The sequence below is a fragment of the Myotis lucifugus genome, unplaced genomic scaffold, assembly GCF_000147115.1.
Source record: "Myotis lucifugus unplaced genomic scaffold, Myoluc2.0 scaffold_3, whole genome shotgun sequence".
NCBI classification, from domain to species: domain Eukaryota; kingdom Metazoa; phylum Chordata; class Mammalia; order Chiroptera; family Vespertilionidae; genus Myotis; species Myotis lucifugus.
In genome coordinates, this window is record NW_005871051.1 from 16519099 (window position 1) to 16532186 (window position 13088).

Sequence of the window (13088 nt, forward strand, 5' to 3'; positions counted from 1 at the left end):
CCCCCAAAATATATTATATATATATATTTATCTATATATTTATATATACCCCCCCCCCCCCCCATATTCCCCATATTCATTTTATATATATTTTCCACATCCCATATATATATATATATATATATATATATATATATATATAATAAATATAATAGTTTAACCTGTTATCAGGTATTTATCCTTTAGTGTGGATGCTGGCTCCAGGGCGAGTTTTGTTCCAGGGCAGTAGAAGAGCCCTAAGCCTGAGAAGTGAAGAACAGGCACAGGATTTCCATAGACCAAAGGCAAACTTGATGGTTTTCTAGGTGGTGAGGTCCCTACTGTGGTTTCATTCAAGTGAAAAGCCCACGTTGGATCTCACACTGCCATCCCAGGACAGTGGGCGCACAAATCAGACAGACATGGTGTCTCTGTCTTCCCAGAGGTAGTGGAGGCTCCTCCGAGCTTGCGACTTTCCTTTTCCTCTAGGTCCTGACATAGAGAGGAGCACAACTTTTCACAGACAGTTGGGACCAAAGTAGCCTTGTTTATGACCAGGAACGCACCAACATCCCCTAAATGCAGGGCTCTGCACACGGCTGGAGATTCTGAGGCCTGGCCTCCCACCCTTGCTTCACACTCAACTGGCAAGACAGGACGACAAGCACATCGCATGCAGATGGAAGTGGGGAGTTCCTGAGCATGGGTCCAAAAAGGGGGAAAACCCTCTTCTAAGGAATGTTCCCCTGCTGCACTTGGGAACTTGAGGATCTGGCCCACCCCTCGCTTCCACTTAATTCTAGTGGGCTTCCCAGGAGGAGACTCTACAGGGAACCTAAGGCGGGAAGGAGATGGGACCGGCCCGGAAGACCCTGCTCTCCCTTCCTGGTGTCCCTCTCTCTAGGATCCATCAGGAAAGTTGGGCTGGAAGATGCTCCGAATAATTGCTTTTCTGCCCTGAGATGGCGCCTCCATCGCCAGTCAGAGTTTTAATTAATCACGCCAGCAGATGGGCTGTCATGGGCCCCAGCAGCCAGGGTAATGAACTCATTTATTATCAGGCTCTGTCAGTGGGACGCCGTCTCGGCTTCTGGGAAAAGAAGAGGCTCCTGACACCAGAGCCCAGGATACGTGCAGTTTGGGGAAAATCTGTGGAAATGTTCTGATTTCATACCATGCACTGCCTTGTAAGAAGAGAGGGAAGGGGACTGTGACTCAGTCCAGAGCAAGAAGCCGTGATGGTGCTTTACGTGGTGCTGGAGGTTGGCTTGGCCCTCTGGTACCCGCTTCACCCACCTGTCTCAGGAAGCTAGGGTGACACGGAGGGAGCCACGGCATGCGTTCTTAAGCAGGGGATGGCAGGATGCTTTGACACCAGTTCTCAGAGGTCCAAGGTCATGCCCTGTGGGTGCATTGCTGGATTTTGTGCCCTGTGTTGTCTCATTCATCCCAGTTATAAGTGGCACGAGTTTAATAAATGCTGCATTAATGGAAGAATGGATAAGTAAATAGTAAGTGTGGGGTGCTCCACATAGAAGCCACCACTATGAAGGGGGGAAAAGCTTTTATTGAGCCCAATTAAGGTCCGAGGTTCTAAGCAGCACCTGCTATAGGGCCCTGGATCTTATAGACAGTTCTTGCTTTGGGGATTACAGTGGACTATGTCAGGACTAGGTCAGCCAGAACATGTAATAAGCATGGCCACTCTAGTATGAGAGGCCGGGGGATGGGCCAGAAGGGACAGTATGCACACCTGGTCTGTCCCCTCGTTGGCTGAGGAGGCTGAGACCAGCACAGTGGAAGGCTCACTTAAGGCCGTTCAGCTAGACAGTAGGCCAGGTGGGCCTGGAACTCAGGTCTCCTGACTCCTGCCCCCTATTCTTTCATTGTTTCCAGGCTACCTGAAGCCCCTTTCACAACCTGCTCACCTGTCACTCAAGGCAGCCTGTTCTTGTCCGGTTGGCCTGAGTCCCCTGCTATGTTTATCCTGCCCTTTGGGGTGGCATTTATGTTTTGTCTACAGAGCAGAATCCCTTTTCTCCTTCCACTGTTCATGTGGGGGCGCCTTTGTTGTGGCCTGAACTCTGGGGATGGGATTGGGCGGTGAGCCATGCCTGCTGCCCTGCGGGGGCCTCCTCACCTGTGCAAAGGACAGGTGTCTGCTGTACTCTGGGCTGTGGGTCTCCCTCTCAACTGGGCAGTCAGCAGAGTAAACAGGACTGTTTGGGAGGGCCTGTTTCCTTAGAGCACATCCTCATGAATGTTTACTGGTGTGGAAAAGGGATATAACGTGCCCTTAGTCTCTACTATGAAACCAGAAACTCTACAAGAGCTAGGCTTCCCCCATTAAATGGCACAGTGGAGCGAGCTGCTAACAATTTGATTTGCACTTTAAGAACGATAGCAACCACACAGCACTGGTTGTGCCAGGTCCTGACACAAGGCAGGGGCACGGAGTGAAATTTTCAAGCTCACCCAAGCAGTCAGGGGTGCAAGCCAGCTTAGATTTAGGTTAGTCCAGCTTCCAAATCTGTGCTCTTAGCCACCTTACTGCGTGGTCTCAGGAAGGCAACTCGGGCTGCACGGTTATTTTTCCCTAGCTCCTGGCAGAGGAGAAATGGACCGCTGGGCTTCTGAAGGTTGGCTCCTCAGAAGTACCTTCACACACTGAGACTGGACCATTGGAGAACAGAATGAATGCTTAGCATTTCAAAGGCTCTTCAAAACCCGGAAGAGGCTTACAGGTTGCAGGTTCTTCCTGCAGGTGGGTGCCGGAATCTACCCTGGCACAGAGCTCTTAGAGAGGAAGTGGCTGTGTGTGTGGCTGAGGGACTGGACCCAGGAGCAGGGCAGGTGTTGCAAGGGGCCAGGTAAGAAAAGAGTAAATAAAGCAATAACGCTGCTGGCCTTAGGAAAGACACAGCCTGTCTGTGTGTAGTCTGTTTTGTAGAGACACGTACACAGAGAGCTGGGTCTCCACAATAAAAAGTAATGACACACGTGTGATGACAAATGAAACTTGAATCTTGCCCTAGCTGGTTTGGCTCAGTGGATAGAGCGTTGGCCTGTGGACTGAAGGGTCCAGGGTTCGATTCTGGTCAAGGGCATACTCCTGTGGGGCAGACTTGATCCCCAGTAGGGGGCATGCAGGAGGCAGCCGATCAATGATTCTCTATCATCATTGATCTCTCCCCCTCCCTTCCTCTCTGAAATCAATAAAAATATATTTTTTTAAAAAACACCCTTGAATCCTCATTAGTGGCAGGGGCCAGCCAGTAGTACGTAGTGGTAAGGACTGCGTCCACTGTAGCACACACCTCTCTGAAAGGGACTGTTGCTACTCAGTGGTAGCCATGTAGGAATCCAGACTGAGTGTCATCCTATTTAAAAAACTTTTGAGGCATTATAAATATCAATTTTTATGTTAAATATCCTGATTTTTCAAGATGGGCTCAAAAGTTTGAAATTTTAAATTCACTTGTTACCCCTGAGGTATGACTTGATGAACCCACTGTGGAGGGTGGTGTCTTCTGGTGCTACTTGAGGTCAAGTTCAGTGTGAACCAACAGCTCCAGCTGGGAGAGGCCCAGTACCCCACCAGTCCCTGCATGGCACACAGGGACAGTGGCAGGTGGCCGTGGAGCCAGACAGATCCCCTTTTAGGACTCTGTAAGACCCAGGGACAAGGAGGACCTCCCCAAAGGGTGACACTGTCATTTAGCTTATAGGTGGCTTTAACCTAAATTGAAGGATTCAAAGGGAAGTGCCCTTTCCTGGTGTCCTACGTGAGATAGAGCCAGCAGTTCATACCACTTACAACAGTTTGATTTTATCCCCCACAACAGCCCTGAGAGCTAAGAAACCACCACATGCTTACAGATTCACATGGGCTGCCTAGCTTAAAGGAATACAGTAAATAGGATAGTAAATATCTGCCCAAGTACATGTCACCAGACAGACTGTGTCCTTGGCTCACCACTCAGCAGCCATATGGTTTGGAGCAACTTTGAGCTCCTGGGTCTCCATTTCCTCATCTCTGTTATAAGTATGAGATAGTGACTATTAGCTGTGCTGTAGGATGGAATTATTTAATGTGCAAAAAGTACTTAGCATGATGCCTCTCCCCTAATGAGAACTCAATAAATGTTAGCCGTCTCTGCTCTTTCCACGTCCAAATCCTCAGGTGTCACAGCCCACGGAGCCATTATTTAAGATGCGCCAGAAATGTCAAATATACACTGGACTTCAAAGTCTCGGGATGAAATTGAGAACATGAAATACCTCATCAGTACTTTATACACTGAGTGACCAGATTATTATGACCACCTGACGTTTGTAAGCAAATTAGCTATAATTTCGTGTGAAGTTGCTAGAGGGCCAGATCATTATAAACGTCTGAATAGCACAACATACCTGATCAAATTCATCCTATCATGTTGATGGCGTATCCCAATGGAGATGGCTTCTTCCGACAAGACAATGCGCCATGCCACGGTGCTCGTATTGTGCAGGAGTGGTTTCAAGCACATGAGGGAGACTTTACCTTGCTTAGGTGGCCCCCACAATCACCAGATCTCAATCCAATTGAGCATTTGTGGGACGAAGTTAAAAGAGCCATCAGGCAGCTGGTTCCACAACCATCAAATCTCACAGAACTGGACACTGCTATTCATCAGGCATGGTGTCAGATTCCTCGAATCACCTTTCAACATCTCGTGGAGTCAATGCCAAGAAGAATTGTCGCAGTATTGAAGGCAAAAGGTGGCCCAATGAAGTACTGATGGGGTGGTCATAATAATCTGGCCAGTCATAATAATCTGACCACTCAGTGTATATTATATCGGTTATATGTTTAAATAATACCTATGGTATATTGGGTTAACAAAAATCATTAAAATTAATTTTACCTGTTTTTTTTAACCTCTTTTAATGTAGCAACTAGAAAGTTTAAAATTATAGCTGTGGCTCCCATGAAATTCCTCTTAGACTGCATTGGTCTGGAACCTAGAATAATGCCTGACGCAGAGTGGGCCCTCAGGAAGTACATGTTGAATGAATGAATGAATGAATGAATGACTAGTTTTCACAGATTCCTTGGGCCTTTGTCTTCTCCCTTGAGCCATGTGCCCTCCCTCTGGCTCCTGTTACCCCTACAATGATTGACCACCACAGACTCTCAGCAATCATTCATCATTAGACAATCCTCCCGCTCCCATACCCCAAGTCACAGGGGACAGAGGCCCCAAGAGATGGAGGGCCTTGAGGAGGACATGGTCAGTGACAGAGCAGAGAGTGGAACCAGAACGTCTGCCAGAGCAGAGGCACTTAGACACGACCTAGTTTTTCCAGTGAAGGCCTTGATTTTTATCAACATCTTCATAGAGGCAAGTGGAAATTCTCGGTCAGTCAGGGTAAGTGGTCACATGGCTACTAGACAAAACGAATTCTCAGGAGACTGCCATCCCTCCCTCTGAAACCTTGACCTTCAAATTACAGCCAAGTCTAGCCCCACCACCCACCTCTCTCGGAAGCATTGAGGTTGCAGCCCTTGAAGGCAGAAATCAACAGTGCTGTCATTTGGGGCATTCTGTCATGGCTTTAAGTAAAAGGGCCTTGGGGTGTCCTTGTAATAGTGATAATAGTATTGAAAAAAGCCAAAAGAGTTGGCAATAGCTCTTTGGAAGTCTCTGAAATCGTTAATATTATTGATCCAGAGAGGCTGCCAGTTGGCACTTGCTGGGTTGTTTTTCTCTCTCAGTTCCGCTAATTCAATTTCTCTTTCTCTCTCTCTCTCTCTCTCTCTCTCTCTCTCTCTCTCTCTCTCTCTCTCTCTCTCTCTCTTCCCCCCCCCCCCGCCCCATTTCTCCCTCCCTCCCACCACCACAGTGCAGAGAGTCAGGGCCTAGGGAACCATGTGCTAGTTAATAAAAGGTTTCGGAACAATTCACTTTGAATCCATTAAATCCAAATGTGTGACAGTTACATAATGTCATAAACACTTACGAGTACAGGGAGGAGGGCCAAGAAAGGCAAATGACACAGACCAAGATACACAGGAGTGGTGAAAAATGTAAGACAAGTGTGTGTGTGTTTTGTTTGTTTTTCCAGTGCTGATCACTTTCTAGAGCAGAGCAGACCTAGAAGCCAGGCCGTGCAAGTCACAGACACTCCACAGCTCACTCCCCAGATGCTTGGAGGCCCAAACGGAGGAGCAAGTCTTCATTCTCATTCTCGAGATCTGAAAGTCCGGGGAAGAAGAAAGAACTGCAACCCTAATTAATGTTCAAGGTGTTCAACTCAGACCAAAGCAAGTCAGCAACTAGCCACCACTGGATAGGGCTGTGGACATATGTAACAGAGGCTGCTGGGGATGTTGGTACTAGCACAGAGTAGAACTATGTCAAGGTGGAAGAGGATGTCTTTGGCTGGAAGAAGGATGGAGCCTTTCGATTTGGGAAAGGCACCTGAAGCTCGGAGGCATGGTAAGTGCAGGCGCGTACGCTGATTGTCCTTGCTGGTGACCAAACAGAGCACTTGGGTGAGGAATGACCTTGAAGTTGCATTTTAGACTTAGTCTTTATGCAAGGTGGCAGTAGACATCCTTTGGGTCATGGCTGTTGTTGGTGCCCTTGCCATCTTTCTTAATCAGCAGTTTTTCAATAAAACTGAGCTTTCTGTTTGTTCTCAGGGGCTCCTATGGATGTTTCCCCAGAGCTGGGAGGGCTGAGCTGTGGGCACGAGGTTTGGCCAGCTCCCTGAAAAAACGTCTACCTGCTGAGAGCTCCAGTTGTCTCCCTGCCATCGTGATGAACGTGACACAGAGCACAAAAGAGGGCAAGTGGAAGAATGAATTGAAATAAAGGAAATGAAGCAACCTGTGAAAAACCAGCAAACAAGCCTACATCAGCAGTGAAAGTCAATGAGGCAAACACCATCTGGCCCTGAAAATGAATGGAGCAGAAAAGGATGGCCTCGCCTCCCGGGGATTGGCGCTCTGCTGGGTGCAGAGTCGTGTCCATGCCTGCCTGAGACTAGCCTGGGTCAGGCGCGCAGGTGAGGGTGGGCAGGTGTTAATACATTTCTGCAGAGCAAGATGTTGGACAGACATTTCCCCCTTGTAATATATCAGGGCACAGTTTCACCTAATGGAAACTATTCAGCAGGAAGGCGTTAGAGTAGCTGCTTCATTTCCATCCCCACGCAGAGCAGAATTCAGGGATTTGAATACAGTGGAGTTGTCCATGAGAGCACAGTCTGATCACTTGCACTCATTCACTCATTCAGTCCTGCATTCATCCATCCTCCCATTCATCATCCCTCTCTACCTCTCCTTTATGCCACCACTGCTTTAGTCCATTGCTAGGGTCTCCTGCCTGACCCACCTGCCTCCCTCTGAGCTCTCATCCCTACACATGACCACCAGAACCTCTGTTAAAGCTCGAAGCTGCTATGATCCCTCCTGATAGTCAATAACTCCCCACTGCTCACATGCAATACCCCCCACAATGGAACTGTTCCAACCAGCTGACCTCATCTCTTGCTGCACCATCCCTCCCCACACCCCCGCCTACATTCCGTTCGTGCCCACTAATGATCCACATTGTTTCTTGCTTTGGAGTCTTCTCTTATGCAGGTCCCCATCCTGGAACATCTTCCCTTTTGTCTTCTCCCACTTTCCCTCACCTATATGCCTGCTGATATTACTTAGAAGACCAAGCTATGAAAATGTGCAGCTATACCTCGCAATGCAGAGAGTGTAGTTGACAATGCCCCAGCTGCTGCCCTGCTGGGTCTGCCACCATGTTCATGTCGAAGCCGTGGCTCCTGTGGGCTGCTCTCAGGCCACGCCTGAGCACAGTGGGCCCTGCCCAATAAGATATGAGATTCTGCCAATGGGTAGCTTTGGTCCAAGGAATCCCCATTGGTCTGACCAAACCTTTCTTGGAATTGACCTGCAGTCTGAGACTCTTCCTATCTTCTCCTCCTTTCCCACAGGTATCAGGCATGCAGTGTGGTCTGAGGGCTCTTCCTGCCTTCTGCTCCCTCCACCGATAAATCCCTTACATGTCTAACCTTCTCTTTGCATCTGCTTTTCCATGAACCTGAACCTAGCACCACCTCTTTTTGAAGACTTTCCTAACCTTCCTTGTAGAATTGAACCCTCTCTCCTTCCCACCATCCTCTCTACCTTCTATGTACTTTTCATGATTGCACCAATAACTTCACTATAATTGTCTGTTTATATGGCTGCCTCCATTTCCTAGAGAGTAGACTCCATGAGGCCAGTGAGTCCACTGTCTTACCTGTCTTGTTAACCTCATTGCCTAGTGTAGTGCCTGCTATATTCAGGCACATATACTTGTTTCTGAAATGAATGAATAATTGATCTGTGTATCCATTTATCAGTTCCCGTTGTTCTAGACCACGTGGTAGGTGCAGAGGATAGAGTATTAATGGACGAGACTCCCTGCCTTTAAGGTACTCTGCGGCTGTTTGGCGGATTAGCATGCAGGTAACTATAAGTGAGAATGGAATAGCTGCTATCAAAATGAAATAAAGAGGAAGGTAAAGAGGAAGGTGTGATTACTTTACAGGGGGTGGTGGAGGAAGGAGGATGCATCAGGAAAGCCTTCCTAGAGAAAGCCGTGTTCGGACTGGGGCCTGTGGAAGCTGTAGGACTTATGCACAGACAGTATGAGAGGAGGTGCCTAGGCCAGAGACTGCCCACACAAGGGCACAGAGGGTGACGTCATGAGGGCTATTTGTTAATTTCATTATGAAAAATTTCCAGTACACACAGAAAAAGGGTGTGTCACTTGTTTTACCTTCCCTTTTGTGGTTGCTGCCGGAGAAGGCTTTGTTCGTTTGATGTTTGTTTACTCTGCCTGATTACCTCGTGTCTCCATCTGCCTCAGAGCCCCCACTATGTCTGTTTGAGGCTCTCCACATTGTCAGTCCCCTTGACTGACTTTGCAGATTCACATCTGGCAGGCTCTGAGGCCAGGAAGATGCCTGGAGGTTTCAGGCATTTGGCTGGACAGGCAGGAGCCTTCAGTGACTATCTCCAGCTGACAGGTCCCTGGGCAGAGGACTGACTGGCTCCTGAGCCTGGGGTGAGCATGGGGAGGGGATGCTGGCAGCAGACACCGTGTACACTGTCATCTGCTGTTGGAAGGCATCAAACGGCTGCTGCCTAGGGAGGTGGGAGAGAGAGGTAGGACAGAAAGGGGACAGAACCAACTGCCTGCGGCCTGGATGCTGCTGGCTCTGTGCTGGCCAGCTTTGCCTGCAGCCTCTTTTGGACACACGCAGAGCTGGGCTGGCAGGTGGCACTCTCACCGATGATGCCTGGCTGCAGCTGCACTCCGTGCCTCTCAGCAGGCAGCTCCTCCCCGATGTGTTGGCAGCAAAAACTCAATCTCCGGGAGCTCCAGGGGCTGCTTCAGAATCACTCTGGTCTGGAGGCCTGTGGAGACCAGTGAAGGTGTGGGAGACCAGGTCTTCAGTACAACTTGAGACCTTCTTCCCTGTCCTTGCCCTCCCTCTGGTAGATCGGCAAATAAACTCTCAAGTGTAAATTTCCTTATCACGGGAACACAGAAACGAAGCACCCATGAGTTCTCTATTCCACCCCTGCAGGGCTGCCCCTCCTTCAAAGAAAAGTTCTTAGGAAAGATGAGCGAGGACCTCCTCCAAGTAAAGAGCTTTTAATCATTGTTTTCAATGGTTACTCAATGTACCACTCGATATATGTACCATAATTTTGTTAATTACATAAATATTACATGAATTCATTCTGATTATTAAAATGCTTACCACGTAAACAGATATTTCCACTGCACATTCCCTTAACCTCACCCTGTCCCAGAAATAAGTAGCTTGAATCAGTTGGGTGGTATCAGTTGGGTGCCAGGGGTCCAGGAGGGTGCTGAGGGCTTCACTTCTCATCAGGGTGGGCGTGGGCAAGAGGAAAGCCTTTGCCCAGTGGATTTTTGTCCTCATGATGGGCTGGGTGAGGAGTAGATAAGAAATGCTAGTGCGGGAAAGAGGCAGCATTAGGAAGGACAAGTGGATGCTTGGTCAACCAGCTGGCCATCAACCCAATGTGGCCCAAACCCCAGACTCAGATCTGGGGTGAAGCCAGTCCTAGATCCTCACCACTTAGAGTTGTCTTAAAGTGTCACCCAATTGTCCATAGCACCCCAAGCACTTCCCACATGCCATTTTTTCAATAGGGTGGATGGAGATGTCGGGGAAGAAGGCTTCAGACCCTTGCACCACTGCTACAGGATCAGACCCTTACAGGCAAAAGTCATCCTTGATTGCTGATTATTCATGGATAAACAGGTAATTTGAGAAAAGGTGATGAGGAAGAATGCATAATGTGTCCTGTCCCTCCTTTTTCTTATCCCTGCAACACAATGAACTCTGCTTACGAAGCACATCATGACGCTTAGGAAGTGGTATCTTTGTGTCCAGACCATGCCCCTGTCCTCTGTTGTACATGTTGGATCTCATACATAAAATAAATAGTAGTAAATTATCTCATAAAAATTCCATGATTTTGGTGGTTTCATGCTCTAAGATGTCACAGATTTGATTCTCCCAATAGATAGGGACAAGGCTTCAGAATTGTGGGGTCCTCCTAAGTTTTGTGGACTCTGACTAGAACCCCCACTCTGCACAACTCACTGGGAACCAGGGCCAAAGGTCTAGTCCTGATAAATAGGGTAAGCTTTTACTTTTTTTTTTTTTCTAGAAGAAGATTCTGTGGTCCCTACAGAACCTGGCCCTTTGTCTATAAAATTTGGTTGGAGTAAGTCCAGTGTCTTTTCTGAACTCTTCCATGTCCAGAAATAGCCAATTTTCTATCATACAAGCTTTCATTCAGCCAGGATATTATCTGGACAACATCAAAAACCAATTTTTAGGTAAACTAATTTTTGGTAGGGGACAGAAATAGTTTATAATTATTCAGCCCCAGTTTCTACACATTTTCCACAATTTTTCTATAGACTTCTGTCATGATGAGCTCCCTGCATTGGCCTGACCCAGGTTTCCCTGAAACGAGTGCCGGGTGTCCAGCAGGAGCGGAGCAGAATGGTTACAATCAAGCCTGGGTGGCCTGGGATGAGTTCCTGGCTGCTGTTAATGGGCTAATTCCTTAACCTCTTTGCCTCAGTGTCCACATCTGTAAAATGAAGGTAATAATGACACCTACGTCATCATTTGTGGGAATACTAAGAGTGTTGATACATATAAAGTACTTAATTTGGTGCCTGGCAATGGAAAGAGATTTAGGTGTCAGCTAACATCTTACCCCATGCATGTGCCATACTCGTGGGTGGCACATGCATGGGGCAAGTGAATTCTCTGGCCACTTCTCATTGCTCTGCATCAGGTAACACCACAGGAAGCCGGGACATTTGTCTGGTGGAATGAAGGATGATTTGCATGTCTGGAAGAGGAAAGTGGTCTCTGGCCCACGGAGATGCATAGAAAAACCCAATCCATTCATTTTGGGGCCCAAAAGTTCCATTTCACAAGGCACAAGGAAGCTACCATCTTGTGTGGAGTCAAAAGTGGATTTTACTTTCTGAGCTATGATTGAACCTGAGAGCTAGGGTATAAGTGGGAAGCAAAGGAGGCATGTCTCCTGCATGTTGAAGGCAGCCCGGTCCTCTTCCAGGAGTCTCTTATTTGTCCAGAAATATTTGTTGAGCACCTACAATATGCCACGCACTGTTGCACATCCTGAATATATAGCAACAAACAAAACAGACAGGTCTTTGAGGTCTTAGATCTTCCATCATCAAGATCCAACACATGCTAGCATTCTATGAGAATTTGTCATTAATCTGATGCCTCTTCTTCAGTAGGATGACCCTGCACAACCACAAGATCTGAAGTGCCCTGTGAGTCACCAAACTCAACGTGATGGCCACCACAGTTGTGGTGAAGTTTGCATGTTGTTGCATCCTAATACTTTTTCTGAAAATAGATAGTGCATGTAAGACATCTATATTTTCCATAAATATATATTTTTTGTTAATCCTCACCTGAGGATATTTTTCCATTGATTTTTTAGAGAGAGTGGAAGGGAGAGGGAGAGGGGGAGAGAGAGAGAGAGAGAGAGAGAGAGAGAGAGAGAGAGAGAGAGAGAGAGAGAGAGGAAGGATCGATGTGAGAGAGACACATCGATTGGTTGCCTCCCACATGGGCCGGACCAGAGCTGGAGATCGAGCTTGCAACCGAGGTACATGCCCTTGACCAGAATCAAACCTGGGACCCTTCAGTCCATGGTCCAACGCTCTCTCCACTGAGCCAAACCGTCTAGGGCTTCCATAAATATTTAATTGACCTGAATGGCCTGTTCTGAGACTGCACAGAAAAATATATACCTTTACTCCACAGGAAATATTTGTATGGTTTTGTTGGGTTTCACTTGTTTATATGTTTTGCTTGTATGCATCCTTTGTTCCCTCACCAACTGTTATGTCCATCAGGTGAGGAGCCTCCTTAACCAGTACACATCCTGCTGATGACATCGCTCCACCAGCTCTGGTCCTGAGGATGGAGGTTCCAGTCAGGTGAAAGGGAGGAAAGATCTTGTCTGCTGCCTCAGATCTTGTCTACGGCAAAGCCTTCGCCTGGGACCCTCTGATAGTCAGAGGAAGAGTCAGGGGAATGAGGTCAGGACACATTCATCCCTCCTGAGGTTCTCTCCGCTGCTGTGAAATGACCTGATGGGGTGGAAGCTCTCCAGATTTCCTTTCAACACTGGTCTCTGCTTCCAGGTTTCCTGGGCAGAAGGCAGGGCAGGATTTGGGACCTGTTCTTTTTGACTTGAAGGACTCCCATCTGCAAAGAAGCCAAGAAGTGGCCAGCAGTCCCAGGGCTTCATAAACACACACACACACACACACACACACACACACACACACACCACACACACACACACACACACACACACACACCACACACACACACACACACACACACATACACACACACCTGCCATACCCTCATCTATACCTTTCAAAGCAGAAAATAAAAACACCCTTGATTTCTTTGCTACGAAGGAGACTTATGGGTGGAGAAAAAACAGG

The 13088-nt window shown here is 47.8% G+C and overlaps 1 long non-coding RNA gene across 1 annotated transcript; it reads left to right on the forward strand.

Annotated features, from left to right (window-relative positions):
* Positions 1–6367: 6367 nt before the first annotated feature.
* Positions 6368–10240, forward strand: LOC111827354. Its single transcript, XR_002830861.1, has 3 exons — positions 6368–6461; positions 6668–7032; positions 10215–10240. It is a non-coding gene; the product is annotated as an uncharacterized LOC111827354 (long non-coding RNA).
* Positions 10241–13088: the final 2848 nt, after the last annotated feature.